Genomic DNA, 20,595 nt, shown 5'->3' with positions numbered 1-20,595 from the left:
CCAGGCAAGCCGTTTAACCACCACTGCATCAGCTTAATGCTTTTTAAAAAGAAGATAACAGTGTGTGTACTTGAATCCAAGAAAACCTTGAATATTAGATGATCTCATATCATACGGGTTGGGTTAAGAAATATGCACGGTAAGTTAATGTTTCTTAAGTTAGGTTGTTGGGGTTTTTTTTGAAAAAAAACACAAACAACAAACAAAACCCAAAACACTTTGGTTTCGATCTGTTGATAAAGGTGACCTCAAATTACCTTACATTGACTGTGACAATACTGTGCCTAAGAAAGGAGGAGAAACTATTAGTGTGGCCTGGCTGGCCTTCTGTCACAGATGCAGAGCTGCCTTATATTACCTCACGTTTACTACAGGGCATTAGTCCCCAAAGTCTGACCATGCACACCTTTTACCTCTATTAAATCAAGGTGATCTGTTGTCTTATTCCATGTCTGTCATGGTACTATCTACTCATTTTCTGAAACTACAAGGTGTACAAAATATTTTTCTTCTACTTCCAGCCAGCAAGAAACTTTTAGCTGTATTATTTTGGGCTGTTTGATGGAAATATTGAGTTTTGCAGTTTTCCTCGTAGATGCTGAGGTGGTTGACCTCTATTGAAAGAGTTTGTGGGATAGCTGCTTGAGCCATTTCTGTCTTCTGCACACCTAAATTTTGCTCTTCATGTTGACAGTTTCATAGTTCCGGTAGGATAGAGCTGTCATCAAGGGAAGTTGAGATCACACAGCATGAAATGGTCCCTCATTTAAAAGACACTGAAGGAGAGTTTTGGACATGGAGAACAAATATTTTAACCTAACTGAATGCCCCCGATGAGAGGAGTGAAGAGGACTGAACATGCAGATGATGATGGTCTTCCAGTGGTTTGCACTGGTTTGAAGATTTAATGAAATATGCTTCTGAACGTTGATTACACATGAAGGCACGGAAAAATGGACTCCTCAGATCATTAGTCTAGGAATTTCTATAGTAAAGTTTTAATGAATTGGTGAAGAACAATTCTTTTACTGACCAAGGTAGAAAAGGTTTTACTAGCCGTGAATTCATAGATAGGACATACTACACCTTTTACTTAGGTTTGTATTTTGGTTTTAGTAGAGTATCTCTGTAATCCAAATAGAAATGTCTTTATGTAGGGTTAGAAGGAATGTTCGCCTGGACTGAATTAACAAGCTAGGGAGGAATAAATTTGTAGCTTAGGCAGAAACTCCCTTTTTTGCAGTATACATCCAAACTGAATGATTTCAGTATTAATAGTGGCCATCTATAGTTGTCTGTGAAGGGAGTTACCTATTAGCTGGTTAGGGAAAAATTCTGAGGCTCCTTGTTAAAAAGAAACATGTGATATTCCCTCAAAAATATAAATTAATTAAAAAATAATGAGGACCAATAAACAGAGCAGGGCTTTGCAGAGCGAGGATTTTCAACTGGCATAAGTTGACACAGAAATTTAGAAATGTATGTCAGTCATCCAGGGTAACTGCTATGTGTAAATTTAACACTTATTTCCCAGAAGCAGTGAGCAATCAGGGAAAGCACTAAGAAATCTTGACTTCTAATTCAGTGACTTGGAAATTGTAACTAGTTCTGATATATTGTGATCAGTTAAATACAGAGTAACAAAATACTTTAAATAAATATTGAGTATCAAATAATATTCAGATCTTTAGGCATTTATGGTGATATTTAGAATGCTTAATGAGTACTAGATGCAGAAGAGATTTTATTTAAACAGAGGGTACATGATCTTGGGAAACTTTCAGTGCATGAATTAATATACCCTGTAAAACTCCATTTTACAGTTTATAGTGAATTGGCTTGACATGAATAGCAATGAATTCAGAATATAGTTTAAAGAACTGGACCATGGGTTAGCATCTCTTTTCTTAAACCCTGAAAATTAAGAAACATCAAAACAATGACTGCTGATAATCCCCTCAAATAAGGCTTAAATTCCTGAAGTGATTCCTTTGCTGAAGTAGCTGCTTTGTGTAACAATGAGCCTTATACAAAGACTCCCTACGGCAGGAAGATAGGCAGGATGCAAGCTTGAAAGTTTGCTGGCCCAGTCAAGATTTTTTATAGCCTTGGGCTACATAGCACCACTTAATTTGTGAAACTGTTTAACTGACTTTTATTTATACAATGTTCCTCTCTCTCTATCTAAATGAAAGCTCTTGGCTATACCAGTTGGCATCACCGTAGCACTTCTAAAATAACCAGAAAGCTGAAATCAGTGAATCGGTGTTGCAGGTACAAGTGTGGGCAAATAGAATGAAAACAAAGTGAAATCGAGTTTGTGAGTAATTTTCCTTTTCCTCTTGCTATAGCTGGCATGATTTCTCTGCAAAGCGGTATCCACCTACCACTGACTACTCAGCACTGCAGCTCAACAATAAACCCCCCTGTTCCTCCCCTTGTTCTTCCCCCTCAGCCCTCCATCCTGAAAAATCCCCTCCAACTTAACATTTCATTCTGAAAGCAGAAGGAACTACATATGTTATACCAAAATGTTTTCTACACATCCAGTAATTAGTAAACACATCCATATTGTTAAGTGGATTGTTATATAGAACTGGGACCCACCAAAGTCTTCTTTTGTTTGTGATGTTCCCACCTTTGTATCTCTCAGAGTTCTGTAAGAACACGTTAGAGTGTGACATTTATAGCATCTTTTGTAACGGAGAGTTACTTTATTTGAAAGCTTACACGACATGTGACCAGTGACTATTTTATGAACACTCAGCAGCTTGAATACCAGTCAGGAGGGATGGCTCATATCTTAGGTTTCTAGCTTAAGAGATTGTAACTCAAATTGGAAATGAGAGAGCAAAGTTAAAATGGAAAAAAATTAGTAACATCTTACAAGAACATAGATAATATACTGGATTGCTTGCTAAAAGGAGGTCTGTTGCATTCCTGAGAGTAGGGATTTGAAAGGGAGAGAAAGCTGCAGTGAGCAGGTTCTACTTTCCTACCCTTAACAATTGCAGACCCTCAGGTCTTGCTCATCTCTAAAAATAAAGCCCTAACATGGTATCACAGGAGAGCAGAAAATGGCATCAACCTACCACAGATAGCACCCCCATTTCTGTGGTTCATGGTGAGTATCTTTTGTTCAGTGACGTAATCAAATGGCAGTTGGTGACATCAGTTGATCCCAAACCTCCTGCACACTGCTCTGGTACTTTTTCTGGTTCTTACCTCAAGGCTTTCCTGTGTTTGGTTTTGACTTTATATGAAAACTGATTTGGACCTACTCCTTGAGCTAAGTATTTCTTGGTGTAATTTATATTAGAAATATTAATTTTTTTTCCTCTGAACAATAGTAGAAACAAATTTCATACAATCAATTCTCTGTCAGAAAAATCTTTGTTAAAATATTTCCTCTTTCCAAAAAGCTGCTTTTTTTGCCTCTGTTTTTCAGAAGCATATGACATGTTTAGTCAAAACAGATCTGCTTCCTTATGGGAACACATCCAGCTCAGTCTTCTCACTGTAAAATGCCTTCCTGCCACACTCTTACCTAGGAATGCTTTGAACCACATTACATGTCTGTATGGTCATAGCAGATATTTTAAGCTCTAGCCTCTTCTTTACTTTCATGGAGACTACAGAAGAGGTGAATGGTTTAATTGATCCATTTGCTTGGGTTCATGCAGAATTTCAGTAGTGAGTATATGTTGCAAAGCTAACTAGAGTAATGACTAGTGCTTTCATTAACTTTGCTTGCAGCCTAAATGGATTGGTACTTTAGAGTTCCTTCAGTGTGGTTGTAAGCAGCATACACAATCTCACACAAACCACCTGATTTCATGTCTGTGAGATATGTCCCCAGAAATCCTAGCATCATACATGAGTGGAAGCAGCGTGAATAAGAGCACAGCAGTTCAAGTAGTTTTTATGGAGTGGGTGCTCCCCTTTAAGCTACTAGATTGATTAGAAGGAAGTAAATCAAGTTCAAAGTACTTGAATTACATGACAATGCACACTTGAAACCAGATTTGGTGAGAGTACTTGGACAGCAGAGTAGACAACTCATGCAAACTCCACAAGCAAATTCTTCTTTTTTTCTTTCTTATTTAAAAAAGAAGAAATTAAATTCAAGAGGTGACACTGATCCTTACATAACTCAAAACTTTTTTAAAATTCTGAGTTTTACAAAAACATCTGTATACCTACCAAAGCCTTCTGTTTGCAGCAAATGCTTGGGGGTTCAGGACCAATAGTAAGGTTTTCTATTCTGTTTCTTTTCTTGTGAAGTCATTACCATAAATTTTTTAAATGTTTAAGATAACTCAACTTCCCTATGTAGTGGATATAGTATAGCTTTTTGAACCATAAGTTTTCCTTTTTCTGACTTGCTAATGTTGACTTCACAATCTTCATTTTTAAGGTACACAAGGGTTTTTTAAATTTAACATTACATTTAACATACAGTCTAGGAAGTATGGTCTTCATGTGTACAGTGCTTTAAGCTACTCTTTCTTTTTAAGGCATTAGTTCTATGATCTATAGTATTTATGATTGCATCATTTATTGCATGCTTTATAGCAATCATCACATTAACAGTCAGAATAACTAGTAGCTCCAGTAGGACAACAAGAATAATGATGCATTAATAGAGAACAAAATATATATTTTTTTGTATCAAGAAAATTATAAATAGTTAACTGTATAGCTGTTTCAGCTACAGGCAGCAAATGGAAAGGTATACAATAATTATTGAAGCAGGTAAGAGATTTCAGATATTGCAGGCCTAACATGTAAGAACTCTGAATAAGAACCTACATTCCAGCAACATTTCCTATTGCAAGATTTCCAAGATTTTGATGAGAGCTCAGAACAAAAGCTGCTCTGTTCCTCCTGGGGTTTACGTCAACCAGTTGTCTTATTATTCCTGATACTTTGCCAATCATATTGTACACTTTGAGAATGGGATGAAAAAGCAGGTTTTCTCCTTTAAAGAGATTTAAACTTCAAAATCTTATTACTGTGACTATTAATTGCAGAAGGGACAGGCTGAAATGCCAGCTATAGAGTACAGCAGAGATACTGCTGACAACATTTTCACAAGGTTCCACATAATGGCATTTCTGTATGATGACCTTGAGGTTATAGATGTTCCCATCAATCTTAGATTATTTTTTTTTTTATGGATAGGAGTGCAGTACAATGGATGGGAGGATGGCATTAGAAACAAATCCAGTATGATGAGCAATCTTTATTTTCTAGACTTCTTCCATTTTCTGGCATTTTGTAAATTTTGAATGCTTGGATTTACAACCTTAGAATTGTTTTTAACACATTTTTGGTGCAAATATATTTAATTTGGTTGTTTGCAACAGCCTTAAACATTAAAGCAATGCAAAGAAGTACAGTCTTCTATGAATTAGCTGTGCTCAAAGAGAGTATGCCTAGGGGATGAAGTCCCAGGAACTGGAGCTAGTTTTTTTAGGGGCATGTGATTTTATACTTGTATCTGTGGAATAGCTTTATCTTAATAGAAATGCATTATTTGTATTTGCGTTGTATTGTGCTTATAAATATCCTTTAACACAAGTTTCACAGTGCTACAGAATAATTTAGTTAGTTTGAAAACCTGTTTCCAGTTCTTGATCTGCATTTTAAAATTTCATTTCTAAACTAGTCCTGCAGTCTCTTTGCCAGGACATTTCCCCAGAACTTATCCCAAAGAGCAACTGTAATTGCGTCCACAGATGCACAATTACAAACAGTCCTTAAATTGCTAATGTGTCGAGCCAAATAGGCTACCAAGAAAAGCAACATTATTCCCTGGTAGCCAAATGGCCTGTACACTGTAAACTGAACACATTTTTTTCTTGTCTTAGAAGTCATTGGTAAAATACACATTTTCAAATGTTTGTCAAAAAAACCCCAATAATCCTCTAGCTTAATGGTAAAGAAGAGGTGCAGGTGCCCTTGAAATGTCTCCTTCACTAGTAGTTTTGCTTCTGTTTTCTGTGCTATTGGAGTGATTGAGAAATCTTGATCTATCCATAGGCTTTTGTTTGAGTTTTCTGCAGGTTAAATTTCTCGGGATCTTGCCAAGTTATTTCATTATGGACTTGGTATTTTCTTGAAAGATATTTTTTGCAGTCATTAACTAACTTTCACTTAATCAAGCCGTCTATTTAAAGAGGCTTTTGGGGAATAAAACTCCACTGATTTCTTCCATTTTTAAAATCAGCTTTTTAAGCCACTTTTGATAGCTTTACTAAGGCAAAATTGCCACTGAACATGCTCAACACAAAGTGAGTAATTCTGGTTTCAACTATATTTTCTTAACTAAAGGCTTCAGAATTTATTACTATCATTAATGCTACCAGTCTTGATTGTCCTATAAGGTCACAATTTGTAACAAAAAATGATATTTCAAAAGCTCAAATCCATGCATATCATAGTCTGAACCAGTGCCAACTGAAGTGGAGAAGCTTTCAGTGATTTTGATCTGATGTGAGAAACTTGTTCTCAAATTTTCTGCATATGGGCATTTAGAATTGTTAATATTAGTATTATATTATCTGAGACATGCTTGAATTTTAGCATTTTTCAGTGAGAAAACTATGAAATACAACAAATGAACTTTCACTCAGTTTATGTCAATTTTTAATATTTGGTTACCAGTACTGTACAAAGTCAGAAATGAAACTGAAAGCTGGCTTGTGGGAAACAGTCATGTGGAGTTAAATCTTTTTCCCAGGACTTAAACCAAAAACACACTAAAGTGCTGAACTATGAGAACAGTTTTCCCCAAGAAAAGTTCTATGGATAGCAGGAGGTGAGACTGATCCACAGACCACTGACAGAGCTCCAGATACAGCCTTGACCAAAGATACCATTGCATCTACTTGCTGATTTATGACAGTGTTTTCTATAGCAGTTGCTTATTTAACACATATTCTCTCTTTGTATATATACTTACAGTTTCTTTTTTCTGTAGAGACTATGTTCTTTTATAATATGCATTTTCTAGGTAACATATAGCAAGATCCCTCTTAATTAAGGAGGAGAGATTCTGGTAACTATACAAAAGAGTGTTTTACTATCTGATATACTGAATACCCATAAGGATCAACAAAAATCAAACAAATCTCAGTGGGGTGCCCCACCAGTAGTCACAAGGCTGACATTTTCATAGCTGATGGCAAAATCACATACGTAAGACCATGGAAGTATTAACAGAATTTTAAGGATAATGGGAGTCTTGATAATACGCTTTTAAAATCTTTACACTGTTATATAAAATACTAGAAGCAAGCAAAGAAATTGGTTTATTACTGCAATAAATTAATCTAAAAGAAAGAGTTAGAAGCCATGGGTCTGAATCATAATGTTGGTATTAATGATACAGGAAGGCAGTGTTCCTTGTGTAATACTGCAAGTTTCTAAAATATGAATTGTCATGCTTGCACTATATTTCATAGATGGGGGATAAATGGAACTACATAGCATGAAATATGAGGGACTAACAGAATCTGGTACAAGCACTTTGTAAAATTATAAAGGTTAAAAAATGTTATCACGGTAGAGAAGATTAATCATAATTAAATCTAGGGAAAATGAGGTATTTGCAGAGTTTATTTCATTACATTGACCTTTTTATTATACATTACTTAAAATGTGTTGTTGAGGACTGGCAGAGGGCATGTTGCAGCAAACAAGATCAAAGGGAAAGGTTTTGCTTTGAGACCTTATTCAGTAGAGAAAAACTGTATTAATGGTATTGAACTCTTACGTAGCGTTTTATTTGTTTAACAGATTATGAGATGGAGGCACAGAGATTTACCTAACAGTGTCATATTGAAGATTATGAATTCAGGAGCAGAACTGACAGGAAACTCTAGGTCTCTTTAACTCCATCTCAGGACAACATGAAAGGTATGTATTTATATATTTTTAAGTGGCTGCGTTAACTATCATATGTGACTGTCTCCAAAAATAAGTTCATTTATCTCTTGATTGCATAGCAATGCATCCTTTCTGTTGTAAATTTTGATAGCATTAATTATATTGGTGCAATTAACTATGGGCAATTTTACTTAAGCAATAAGCCAGGTCACAATTCCATTGAGTTTGATAGGAGTCTTTAGGGGACTGCTGGTATGGGCTCAAGTAAACCTCCTCCTCCTCTTTTTGTTATTATTATAGTTACTCTTTGTTTGGGTAGTGTCTGCAATGTTCTGGGCAATTTCCCAACATAAAAGAAGGCAATATTTCCTTCCCTAAGAGGTTACATGATTAAAAAAACAGACAAAAAGATAAAGAGTAGAAAAGGTCAGAATAGAAACCATTAGTGTTTTAGCATCTTGTCACATTTAATGAGTTTACTGAGTCACTGAGTAATCTCCAAGAACCCCAGTCTGGCCATAATCAACCTAAAAGGAGGCTCATGTCATTTTTAATAATTTAACCTGTTTGTGTGAAGATGACTGTTGCCCATTCTTAAGAAAGTAATTTTTTTTTTGCCCCAGCTGTTGATTTGGGAGGGTACCATCAACTCCTACTGATGGTGAACCACTCTCTTATCTGCTGCTCTGTGCATACAACTATATATAATCTCTACATACTGGCTGATTTTTTTAATGTGTGAATGGGTGCTAAGGTATTAAAAATACAAATCAGTGCACGGAGGTAAAGCTACACATACACGGAATCGTTAATAATCCAGTTAATAATAACACTACAAAAGAATAACACATTAAGAAGTCAAATATTACAGAGATTAGTAATGAGAGAGATTGTCTAAGGCTTTTAAGTCCCAAATTCAAATTGAGTTTAGGTCTGTATGAATCAAATGTTACTGTTTGATTGTTTTTCACAAGTCCTATAATAAAGACATTCACTTGTCTTAATTTGTATGCCTGCATCATGAAAATTATGACTGCAATAAAAATCTTGTTTTAGCAGACTTCGTAGATGCCCTTAATTTACTGTTGACTGCATGTGGAGACTTGAAAACTCTTAGTAACTCTTTTCGGGGGATTCCACCTGCATATAGACCTCATCAGATGGGTTACCATCTTTACAAGCACTATATTTAGATTAAAAAAGTGTGTGTTTATAAAATGCAAACATCAGAAGAGGGCCAAAACCAGTGATTACACTTATGAGCTTGATGTTTTTTGGAATTTCAGAACTCAGCCAAGTATTCTGATATTATTAATGAATATATTTTTATCTAGGATTATATTAGTTATCCATATTACCTGTCTGTTCTCTAATGTAAACATTAAAACTCTTGATAATGGTATAAGTTAATTAGAGCAACCTATTTTTTCCACATTATTCTATTGCTGTATCTTTAGCTGCCATAAAAGGTACACTTTCTCGTGTTACAACACACATTAGATGATAGATAAAACCAGAAGCAGCAAGAAATAAACATCAGAAAGGAACAGTATGCTTATTATCACAATACCACACAGATAAAATCTAACAAACACGGAAGACTGGAAAAGGGGAAAGAAGTTCTTCCTAATTGCTTTACAAGCAGGGTTAGCAAAAAATATCTGATGAAAAAAATTACTAATTAAAAATGCCAATGCCAGGTTAAAAATGCATAAAAATTTAAAACAACCAAGTAAGAAAAATAGTAAAGACAAACGAAAAGGAAAATTACAACATTTTAATTATGATTTTCTCCTTGGATTATGTTTCTCATGTGAGCTAAGTATTTGTAGATTTGAAATACATTTCTCAAAATGAGTGTTTTACTGTAATTTGTTTCATTTTAACTGTTCACTTCTTGTACGTTAAGATCTGTGTAGACTAGGGGGTTTTCTAAACTGGAGTAAAAATTGTTTTTTTAAAATACTGTAATTGCCTGTAACAGACTGCCAGGTTTTTGGTACTATGTCACTTCTTGCTCAGTTATTAATAATTTTTTTTTTCAATTCACTTTCACTCTACTGCTGAAGTTTCACAAACAATTTATGTGAGGGTTAACTGTAGATTGTCACAGAAAGGGGTGTTTTCAACTCTTCAGAAACTGGCTGAAAACTAAATATTTTCAGTGTTAGTTTTCAGTAGGATCAGTGAGCTGATCTTGTTTATCCTTTGGCTGTATGATCTGTAGAGCCCGCACAAGGGAAGTGGTGGGAACACTCAGCTGGGGATAAAAGGAAGTTGGATTGCCCTGTTCGGGAGCAGTGCAGTCTTAGATCAGCTTAAATTGACTGTGAAATCTCAGTTTTAGTAGAGGGGGAAATTTGCTGATTTACAGAGCAAGAACATTTGCCCAGTAACTTTACTGAAGTAAGTAGAGTTAAAATAGTAGGCAAGTGCTAGGGATATTTTTTAAATTGGGAAAACTGTTATACCCATCAAAAGCAGCAAGTTTATTTGTTCAGTGATACATTAAACAGCTTTTTGATTCCTTTCACTTCAGCTTTTAGGGTTCCCATTTATGCCCAGGTTCTGATGGGGCTGTGGGGTCTGCTCAGCTTGACTTCTCCCTTAATCCATTCACTTAAAATTCAAAAAAACAAAGATGGAAATGCGTGTAGCAACTTTCCCAATGCCAGTCTGTAGATCTATCGAAACAGATCTTCTCATAACGGTTATGCCTGTCCTCTGCTGACTCCTCTTCACCATAGAAATTTGTTGTCGGAAGTGAACATTACTGTGTTTTTTATTTCAGCAGACAGGTATTACCGACTTAGTGTCAGGGTACAGGGGGCACTAGTAGCCCTTAATGGCCCTTACCAGCCTCCATGGGACCTCTGCCACCCCACCCATGGCATGGGACCCCATTTCAGCCTGCCCGGGGCCACCAGTCCTTGCATTGGTAATGCTGTAAGGTGCCCGCCTCCAGTCCCACCATGGCCCTGTCCTGCCTGGCCGTGGGCATTGCTGAGCTGGGCCCGCTCGTGGGCTGATGTCCCAGCCTGGCCTCGGCCTTTACCTCCACCGCACACTTGCCTCGTGTTCTGGGGTGTCCCCGGCTGTCCCCCAGCCTGTCCCACTCCCTCATCATGGGGGGTGAGACAGGCCCTGGCTGGTGCTTTTAAGCAGTTATAAGTGTTGTAAAGCAGGCAGCAGTTTCAGCTATTCAACTGTATCGTAATTCAATATTGATCACAGGAAAAGATGGATATTCTGCCAGTTGTCACTTGTTCTTTAATTTTGCCATCTCACACTTCTTCTGGGGAGATCTGTTTTCATAGTAAAGTTTCATGAAACTAAAAGTATATTTATTACATTTATTAAATGTGCTCCAAATTACCATTGGCCAATCAATAACTATCTGATACAACTATTTCTAGCAGAAAAGAAATTAAATTGATAAGAGGGCAATCTCTGTGGTCGGTAAAGTTTAATATTTAATTAAATTATTGAAATGTTCTTAACTGTGGTATTGGTTTTCTTATTAAAAGTTACTGCTGGAAGCATAATTTATGGTATTTTGATTGGGTTTCTCTTTACACCCAAAATATATTTGTATACTTTACCTTAGAAAGGATTTTGGACAACACTGATATTTCGCATAGTTGTCTAGCTTGAGTAGTCTGAGATTTCTTTTTGTTGTTAAATGGGGAAAAATTCTTTGTCTGTCACTCATCTTCGAAACAGAAGCAACACTTGAGTGAGAGCTTCCCTGTCACCTTCTCCTGTCTCCTTTTGTTTATCTGACACTGTTGTGAGACATTTGGAACCCTCCAGCTCAATATAAAACATTTGCTTGGCAGGTTGGGCCTCCTCTTCCTTTGATGGATAGAGCACATGTGAAGAGGAGTTGTTGGACACATCTGATCTTGTCCTATGTTCCTGGGGAGCTTAGCTCTTCTGATTTAATAACTTATAAAAATTCTTCTCCCTGTCATTGAAAAAGAGCAACTCCAAACTCTGTCTACTGAAAGCATTTCAGTCTCAAATCAGAGCAAAACAACATACTGCTGCTGTTGTCTAAGCATTGTTGCTAAATAGTTAGTACTTCACATTTCAGCTTATTCTCTCTGTTTTCTGAGTGGTTTTGCTGGGATTTGAAGCCAGCTGTGAAGTGTGCTTTGTGCTGTATGTATGCTCAGGAATAGTCTGTTCCATTTCAGGTAGAACAGCAGAAGCAAGAACTTTGCTGTTTTCTGTAGTTAACAGAGATTAGTTTTTGAATGTTTACACAGTTTCATTATGGGGAAGGATGCAAAGAGAAATAAAATACGGAAGGCTGTTTGAGGTCACAAACTTCAAAAAATACAGCTGTGCATATATGCATTTGGCTGTTTATTCATTTTATGTAAGGAAAATTTGGACAAAGATGCTCAATTCATTAAAAATGCCATCAGTTTTTATTTTCATCATGATTTATACAGATGCACATCAAAAACTTGAACTTTTGTTGTTCAGTGCACGGAGAAGTACCTATTGCCATTATTTTGAGTACGCAAATCTATAGCTGGCCTCTTGCAAATCCCTTTTTTCTACTATAAAGATTTACATTTTGCCTGAGACTATTCTTCAAGCTACATGTAGTAGAACTGCTGTGGTCCTAGTTCATGGAGAGCAGCATTTCGAGAGACTGAGGAACATACCTGTAAAATGCACTAAGAGCTTGTTTGCACATCTGCTAGTTATTGAGTTGCTCCATTTGGTCAAGTGATGGACAGGCATGTTTTTATTGTTTGAAGGTGCTGGGTTCAAATCATGCTGGCTTGTAGAAAAAAACATGTGATTTTCCTTAAGAATCTCAAAAGGGGCTGTCTACCCTGTTAGCACTGTCCTGCATGGGAACTGTGCTGTATCACAGAAGTGCAACTACAACAGGACTGGGGCAAGAGCTTTCTTACATGAGTTTGCAGATACCAGAATGTGGGTGTTGAGGTAGAAATAGTGGGGTAGGTGACATTTTCTTGCCACTGAGTGGCCCAAGGCCTACAGCGAGAAGTAACTGCAAGTGGCTGACAGAGTTGTCTGCTGCACACACTGAACTTGCTGTTAAGATGGGATTTGTTTTGATAGTTTGTACATTAGAGATAGCAAAATAACGTTCATTTCTTTTTTGAAATATCACAAAAGCTGACAGCCACCAATGGCCTAAAGTAAATGTATGTAAATACACGTGCATGTATATGGATAAATAACAAACCATACTGTAGGTGAATGCTTGAGGATAGATAATAAATCATACTATATGATGTAACTATCTGTATGTGGTATCTTAGTGTGTATCTGTATTTGTAAAAGTCTGCCCTTAACTATATAATAATACTGAATTATCTCTAACCCATCCTGCTAGTGTATGAAAGGAAATCAAATATTTATATTCATATAGAGTACTATACTGTCCTGGTTTCAGCTGGGATGTAGTTAACTGTCTTCCTAGTAGCTGGTACAGTGCTATGTTTTGAGTTCAGGATGTGAAGAATGTTGATAACACTGATGTTTTCAGTTGTTGCTCAGTAGTGTTTAGACTACAGTCAAGGATTTTTCAGCTTCTCATGCCCAGCCAGGGCACCTGACCCAAACTGGCCAACAGTGTATTCCATACCATGGGACGTCCCATCTAGTTTAGGAACTGGGAAGGGGGGGGCAGGGATTCACCACTTGGGGACTGGCTGGGTGTCGGTCGGCGGGTGGTGAGCAATTGCCCTGTGCATCATTTGTACATTTCAATCCTTTTATTACTACTGTTGTCATTTTATTAGTGTTATCATTATCATTATTAGTCTCTTCTTTTCTATTCTATTAAATCGTTCTTATCTCAACCCAGGAGTTTTACTTCTTTTCCTGATTTTCTCCCCCATCCCACTGGATGGGGGGGGAGTGAGTGAGCGGCTGCGTGGTGCTTAGTTGCTGGCTGGGGTTAAACCACGACATACACATAATGACCACAAACCTCTAAGACAACTTTAATAGATTTGGAATCTACTATCTGTGTACCTATCAGTACTGAATGAAGACTCTTTGCAGTGTAATGTTGATACAATGTTTACCTTCGAGTTATATGTCCTATGCACTTAGCACATACAGATCTCTAGAGTTACAAAATCATGATTAGAAAATGCTGAAAACACTAGAATAGAATTAGAATTCCTAATTTATCTAGCAAAAAGCTTTTTTTCCTGAAGTGATGTTTAGTAACCTATCATCACAATTAAACACAGAGGATAATAATAATCTTCCCTTCCTAAACACTTCTAATCTCTTTATGCAAAATCAGGTAAGGTAGGAACATTCTGTATTAATTCTCACTGATCTAATCTGGGACACAGATAAGGCATATTTCACTGGTTCTGTAAACCTTCACTATGAAGAGGAAAGATGAGTCTGAGGCAAAGAATGAGCAAATTGAAATTGCAAATTCAGGAAACAGTATTGCAACTTAAATTACTTGAGTGAGGAAACAAATTGAAGCTGTGTCACAATTTAGGTTGCAAAATGTAAAAACACCAAACTTAAAGTAAAAATAAACCTGTCATTAAATCCATTTATCCATTTTGACAATTATTTTCATTTCCCCCCCCAAGATTGTAGACTTTTTTACCTTAAGTGGATTGTGTCGAAGAAAGTTTTAAAGCACTGTAAATATATCAGCAAAGTTTTACTGGAACCATAGAAGCTCTACTAATTACATTTTTTGAAGAATACAAAGCTAGCATTTAATTAGGATAAACTAAGTTGCACTGAATACTTTACTGAGATATTTTCCAGCATATTAATTTACCTTAATACTGTGCAACAAGGGTAGTGATAACCTGGGAGAACAAAATTCTGTCCCTAGATCTTCAGTTTGTTTCACATTTTAAGCTCAGCCTGAGCACTTGCAGCTTTAAAATGATTGCTAGTCTTTGAATATCCAACTTAAGAATACTGTGTTTTGTTTTCAGAGATTTGCACATCTCTATTTTCACTACAGGTCAATGTACACGCAGGTACAAGTTTATCTCATGCTTTAAACTGGCTGTTTCTCTGCCACGCTATTGCATCACAGAACAATGTGGTTCAGTAGTTGTCCTAGCAAAATTAATAGTAAATGGTGGCAGTAAAATTGCCTTGAAGAATAGGTCCATCATTTTAAAATTACAAAGATACAAGATACAAAGTTTCAGAATGCAAAATGCTAGATTATCTTCAAAGTGCAGACCCTATCCTATGGGCCTCTTAATTTTTCATTTACAAAATATTGACGACAAAGGGAACTTCACTCATTATTTTTGTAGTTTTTGCATTTCCTTGAAGTGCTTTGACATCTATTGTGAATACAATTGTTAATAGTGGTGGTGGCATGTGATAATGGCCTCTGTCTAATCCAGTAACTATTAGCAGAAAGAGACCTTTTGGAAAGCTTCTGGATTCATGTGGTTTGCAGTATTGGTAGCTGTCAGGTGAAATAACAGTACTTTTCTAGGGTTTCAAATGTTAAAATCTTTTTTTTTTTTCTTTTATACAGAAATTGCCCAAACTAAGATGAAATGAGGTATTCAATAGAAAGGAAACTTTTTAGAAGTCCTGTATTTTATTTCAGTCTTTGCTGTTTAAGTTTTCCTTTTCTCTTATGTTGCAATTTAAAATGGTTTATCCACATGCTTAAATAAAAATGAATTCAACAAGACATATTGTGTGTGCATGTGCTGAAGCCCCCTTGGCTTCAGTAGGTCATTAGTGCATGTGTAAACTGAGCATTGACTTGGTTCAGAATTTTAGAAAGATTGCCACTCTTTTAACAGGGTATAATATTTTTTGAGATTCATTGCAATAAAGAAGGCAAGGGAATAAACAGGAGAAGTTGGAAAGCAAAAAGGCAAACAAGATGAAAAAGGAACTTCAGAGAAAAAGTCCTCTGAGCAAGATTTGTGGAAAATACCGATGTTGTTTGTGTGGTAAAATAAAGTATTAGATCAGCTGTGATCTATTGCGGATGTGTGACAAAGAAAATCTTACTTTCTCAGAAAATTTTGTCTGCAGACTATGGTGCCTTTAGTTCTGCAGAGAAAGAAGTATTTTATATAGGATATATAGGGTGCAGTCGATATTAACCCTTTTTTCTCTACAGATATAATGGGGATAATAGTTATTCTCGGAGAGGCAGAGGCAGATACTACCTTCCAAGTTTTTGAGCGCAAGGCTATGGGACAGATCATAGCAAATGGAAGTTGATTACAGAACACAAGGATGCAGAGGAGTCATAAAATGAAGCTGGAATACATAGCTGGTGATTAGACAGATTAGTTTGTCAGGAGTCTAGGGATGAATTATATTCCCAGAGAAATAAAAGGTACATGAAATTAAATGAAAAACTTCCCTTATTTCCTGCAGAGTGGAATTAGGAAAATTTGAATGTAACTGCTGCAGCCCTGGTGCAGAATCAAGCTCCTGCTTTTAGGGATCTGTGTAGATCTAGATCATGGCTCTGGCAACCACCAGCTGCTCAGATGTAAATCTCTCAGGACTCATTTGCTTCAGTGGCATTATTCCTGATTGCAGAGCTAACACTTTCTTCTGTACCAGCTTACTCTGTCCCTAAAAGGAAAACTTCACTCAGCTGTAGGCAAATATATTTGTCTCTATACAGTTTTTGTAGAAATGGTGTCCCCAGAAAATAACAGCAACAGACCAAGTATAGTTACTGGGGAAATCATTGGGGAGCTCCCATGCAAACAGGATGTGATGTTTCTGGATGTGGGCTGTAAAGGCTTGCTGTGAGCCCGTGGAAGATTCTAGAGATCAAAAGTGCTGAAAAGCAGGTCCCTAGAGAGGTAAAAAGTGCTTTACAAGAGAGTGTCAGAGGACCAGAAAAAAGTGCCTAATGGAGCAGGGGCTCCAGCGGTATCCAGGAGCTGAGAGGGAACTAAAATCAGGGTTTAGGAAACCAAAGAATAAAGATAATTAAAACCCAGGGCTTCTGAATGGACTAGTTAACAGAACCTCGGGGAGTTAGGCATCCTGTTAGAGTTAGTGTTCAGTTTATAGTGTACATATAGTGTTTATGAAAATGTATGCAGATGGGTTAGCTCTTTGGAACATTTGATTGGAACACTGGCAATTTATCAACAATTCTTTGCTCTGTTTTTCTATAAACATTTATATTATCAGTTCTTTTATATTTTATGCCTCACAATGACATTTGGCTTTGCCAAATGTATCTCAGAGGAACTTTATTATTTTTGTATTGTTTGTGGTATGAGCATGAACTTTGACTTCCTGCCTTCCAATTTAGTTTGGTGTCTAGCTTTTTGCTGTCTGGGTCACTCATGTTACAGCTGGAGCTTCCTGTTTTTAAACCCGTATCAGCCAACCATGTAAACCTGAGGGTCAGCTCGTTCAGAAATGATGCATGATTCCAGTCACTTGTTTGCTGAAATAAATTAGATTTACGTAATGAAAGCTGTCAGGTGCTGTATCAATCTTCTGCACTAGTCAAAGTACTTCCTTATTTACAATTCTTGTTTCGTGATGCACAACTTGGCCACTTAAAAATACTTATGTTATTCCACTTAAAGGACAACTGAAAACTTCTTCAGACAAAACTCCTATTGAATTTTGTGAGCCTGATACAAAAATACATTAATAATGAAAATTTCATTTGGAGGCAAAGGGTACTCTGTGTATAAAATCCTGGGTGAAATAGTAATCACTTGGGTCTAATTGTGTACTCTGTAAGTAAGTATGTCCACCTGTGTATATGTATTACCCCTCTATCTGGAAGAGGAAGGGAGAGTGGAGGGACAACCTTGCTTCCACATGATCCTGAAATCTAGGGCTTCCAAGAGAGATTTTATCAGGAAATAGGAAATGGTGTGTCCTGACTCAAAATGAAACTCCACAGTTTCTGTGAGGATGACTCTGTTGGGCCAGTGTGAGCCCCAGATCCATTTCTGCAAGAGTGAAAATGCCAGGTCAGATGGCGTTTTACAGAAAGGGTCCCCACAAGGGGTCATCTGGAGGTTTGTTCCCTTTGTGCATTCTGGGGGTTCTGGAAGGCAAGGTACTTTGCCTTTCCATTGGCTGTGAGTGCTAGATTTTCTTAAAGTAGCTTTCTGATGCTATTATTTCTATAATAACTGTAGCATTGCCAACCGCAAGTGTAAGCTTCTCCTCCCTTGTCTGTAAGTCAGCCTTCAAAGCATCATGAGATTTGCTTAAATCATGAGAATTTGAAGCTACCATACTTACGAAGTTCTTTTTCTTTGACTTCTTGTTTTCGTGTCTTCAGGATACACCCAAGTCACACTGGCAAGCTTTCCTCCAGAAAGATCACATGCTGACCCAGAATTACATCAGCTGGGGCCTGAAGGAAAACATGAAGTGGTACATTAGGTGCAATAAAATCCTGAGAGTTAGCAACACTGTAAGCATACGAAGTCCAATCAAAACTGATTTGCTCTTCCTTTTCTGATTCAGCATGAATTCGGAATAACTTTTGTTAAATCTGAAGAGTGTTTATTCTGCAGCAAAAGAAAGTACATATTCATCTGTTCTGTGTTGCTTGATTAATTAGCTCCTCAGAAGAGATGATTACTAATTTAAAAAGAAAAAGCATTTGGAGCATTTAGGTGTTGCTTTTATTTACAATTAAGGAACCTTTGCAGAGCTCTAACAATGTAAAATGGCCCTTAAGTGCATTGAAATTACATTTAAGCTACAGCAATGTAATAAGAATAATTTCTACTGAATTTTCTGTCCATTTAGGGTTTCTGATCACAGCTAAGGAGCTGTCTGTCTTTGGCAAACAGGACAACTATTTTGCCTGAGCAAAATGTGTATACCTTCTTCATATCTGAGATATTCATTGCCAATACAAAGTATGTCCTAATCGGTGTACTTGTCTCTCATGTGTTTTTTAAAAAATGAATTTATCTGATAGATAATAATATGATGTGAGTTTCAGCTCAGACAAATTCAGTCTGTCAAAGCCAATGTTGCACTGAGAGTGCAAGTAGTACTCATGGAAATAACTGGGTCACATATGACCATGAGGAGAATCAGAAAATTAACATTTTCTCTTATTTCTGTGATGGGTTGACCCTGGCTGGACGCCAGGTGCCCACCAAAGCCGTTCTATCACTCCCGCATCCTCAGCTGGACAGGGGAGAGAAAAATATAACAAAAAACTTGCGGGTCGAGATAAGGACAGGAGAGATCATTCACTAATTACCATCACGGGCAAAACAGACTCAGCTTAGGGAAAATTAGCTCACTTTTTATTACAAATCAGCCAGAGTAAGGTAAATGAGAAATAAAACGAAATCTCAGAACACCTTCCCTCCACCCCTCCCTTCTTCCCGGGCACAACTTCACTCCCGGATTTCTCCACCAAGCCCCCCCAGCGGCACAAGGGGGACAGGGATGGGGTTTACGGTCATCACATGTTATTTTCTGCCGCTTCACCTCCTCAGGGCAAGGGCTCATCACACTCTTCCCCTGCTCCAACGTGGGGTCCCACCCACGGGAGACAGTCCTCCACGAACTTTCTCCAACGTGGGCCATTCCCACGGGCTGCAGTTCTTCACGAACTGCTCCAGCATGGGTCCTTTCCACGGTGTGCAGTCCTTCAGGCACAGACTGCTCCAGCGTGGGTCCCCCACGGGGTCACAAGTCCTGCCAGAAAACCTGCTCCGTGGGCTCCTCTCTCCACAGATCCGCAGGTCCTGCCAGGAACCTGCTCCAGCGCAGGGTTCCCACGGGGTCACAGCCTCCTTCAGGAACCCACCTGCTCCGGCGTGGGGTCCTCCACGGGCTGCAGGTGGATATCTGCCCCACCATGGACCTCCCTGGACTGCAGGGGGACAGCCTGCCTCACCAGGGTCTTCACCACGGGCTGCAGGGGAATCTTCGCTCCGGCGCCTGGAGCATCTCCTCCCCCTCCTTCTGCACTGACCTTGGTGTCCGCAGGCTTGTTTCTCTTACATGTTCTCACTCCTCTCTCCGGTGGCTGTTTTCTGCCTCCCAACTTTTTTTTTCCTTCTTAAAAATGTTATCACAGAGGCGTTACCACTATCACTGATTGGCTCGGCCTTGGCCGGCGGCAGGTCCATCTTAGAGCCAGCTGGTATAGGCTCGCTCTCTCTCGAACACAGGGGAAGCTTCCAGCAGCTTCTTACAGGAGCCACCCCTGTAACCCCCCCCGCTACCAAAACCTTGCCACATAAAACCAATACAATTTCATATTCATATTATATGATTGAGAGCTTTGTGCATCTTTGAGTTGGCCATTGTCAGCCTCCAATCTGAGTTTTATATTTTTATATTCATAACTTTTAAACTCCAACAGCTTTCCTATGAGTTCATTTTGTTTGTGTGAACTTATAAGACATTATAAGGTTGAATTTTATCTTCTAACTTTTAAAAGAGAGTGTGTTGGTGGCAGATGTTAGAATTGTCCATGAGTGGAAGTGGTGGTGGTTTGTTCTAGAGAGACTCGGGTATTACGCTCACCCCTGGAGGCCCTTCCCACCATCCATTAAGCCAGGTGCCTTGTGTCTGTTATGCAAGGCTCATTTTCTCTCTCAGCGTGTTCCCTGGGAGAAAGTGTGCACACAGTGACTTAATCTGTCAAGCTTTTAATATGCAAACATATATCCATACACACACACATACACAAACAGATATGCAGAC

The 20,595-nt window shown here is 37.9% G+C and overlaps 1 long non-coding RNA gene across 1 annotated transcript in view; it reads left to right on the top strand.

Annotated features, from left to right (window-relative positions):
• LOC138685040 (uncharacterized) overlaps window positions 1-20,595 on the top strand; it is a 205,935-nt gene that overhangs the window by 55,975 nt on the left and 129,365 nt on the right. Inside the window, exon 3 of the long non-coding RNA XR_011324277.1 lies at window positions 7,804-7,923. This is a non-coding gene — a long non-coding RNA (uncharacterized lncRNA). The remainder of the gene's footprint in view (window positions 1-7,803; window positions 7,924-20,595) is intronic.

The sequence above is a fragment of the Haliaeetus albicilla genome, chromosome 4 (assembly GCF_947461875.1).
Source record: "Haliaeetus albicilla chromosome 4, bHalAlb1.1, whole genome shotgun sequence".
Lineage (NCBI taxonomy): Eukaryota > Metazoa > Chordata > Aves > Accipitriformes > Accipitridae > Haliaeetus > Haliaeetus albicilla.
This window is presented reverse-complemented; position numbering and strand designations above follow the sequence as displayed.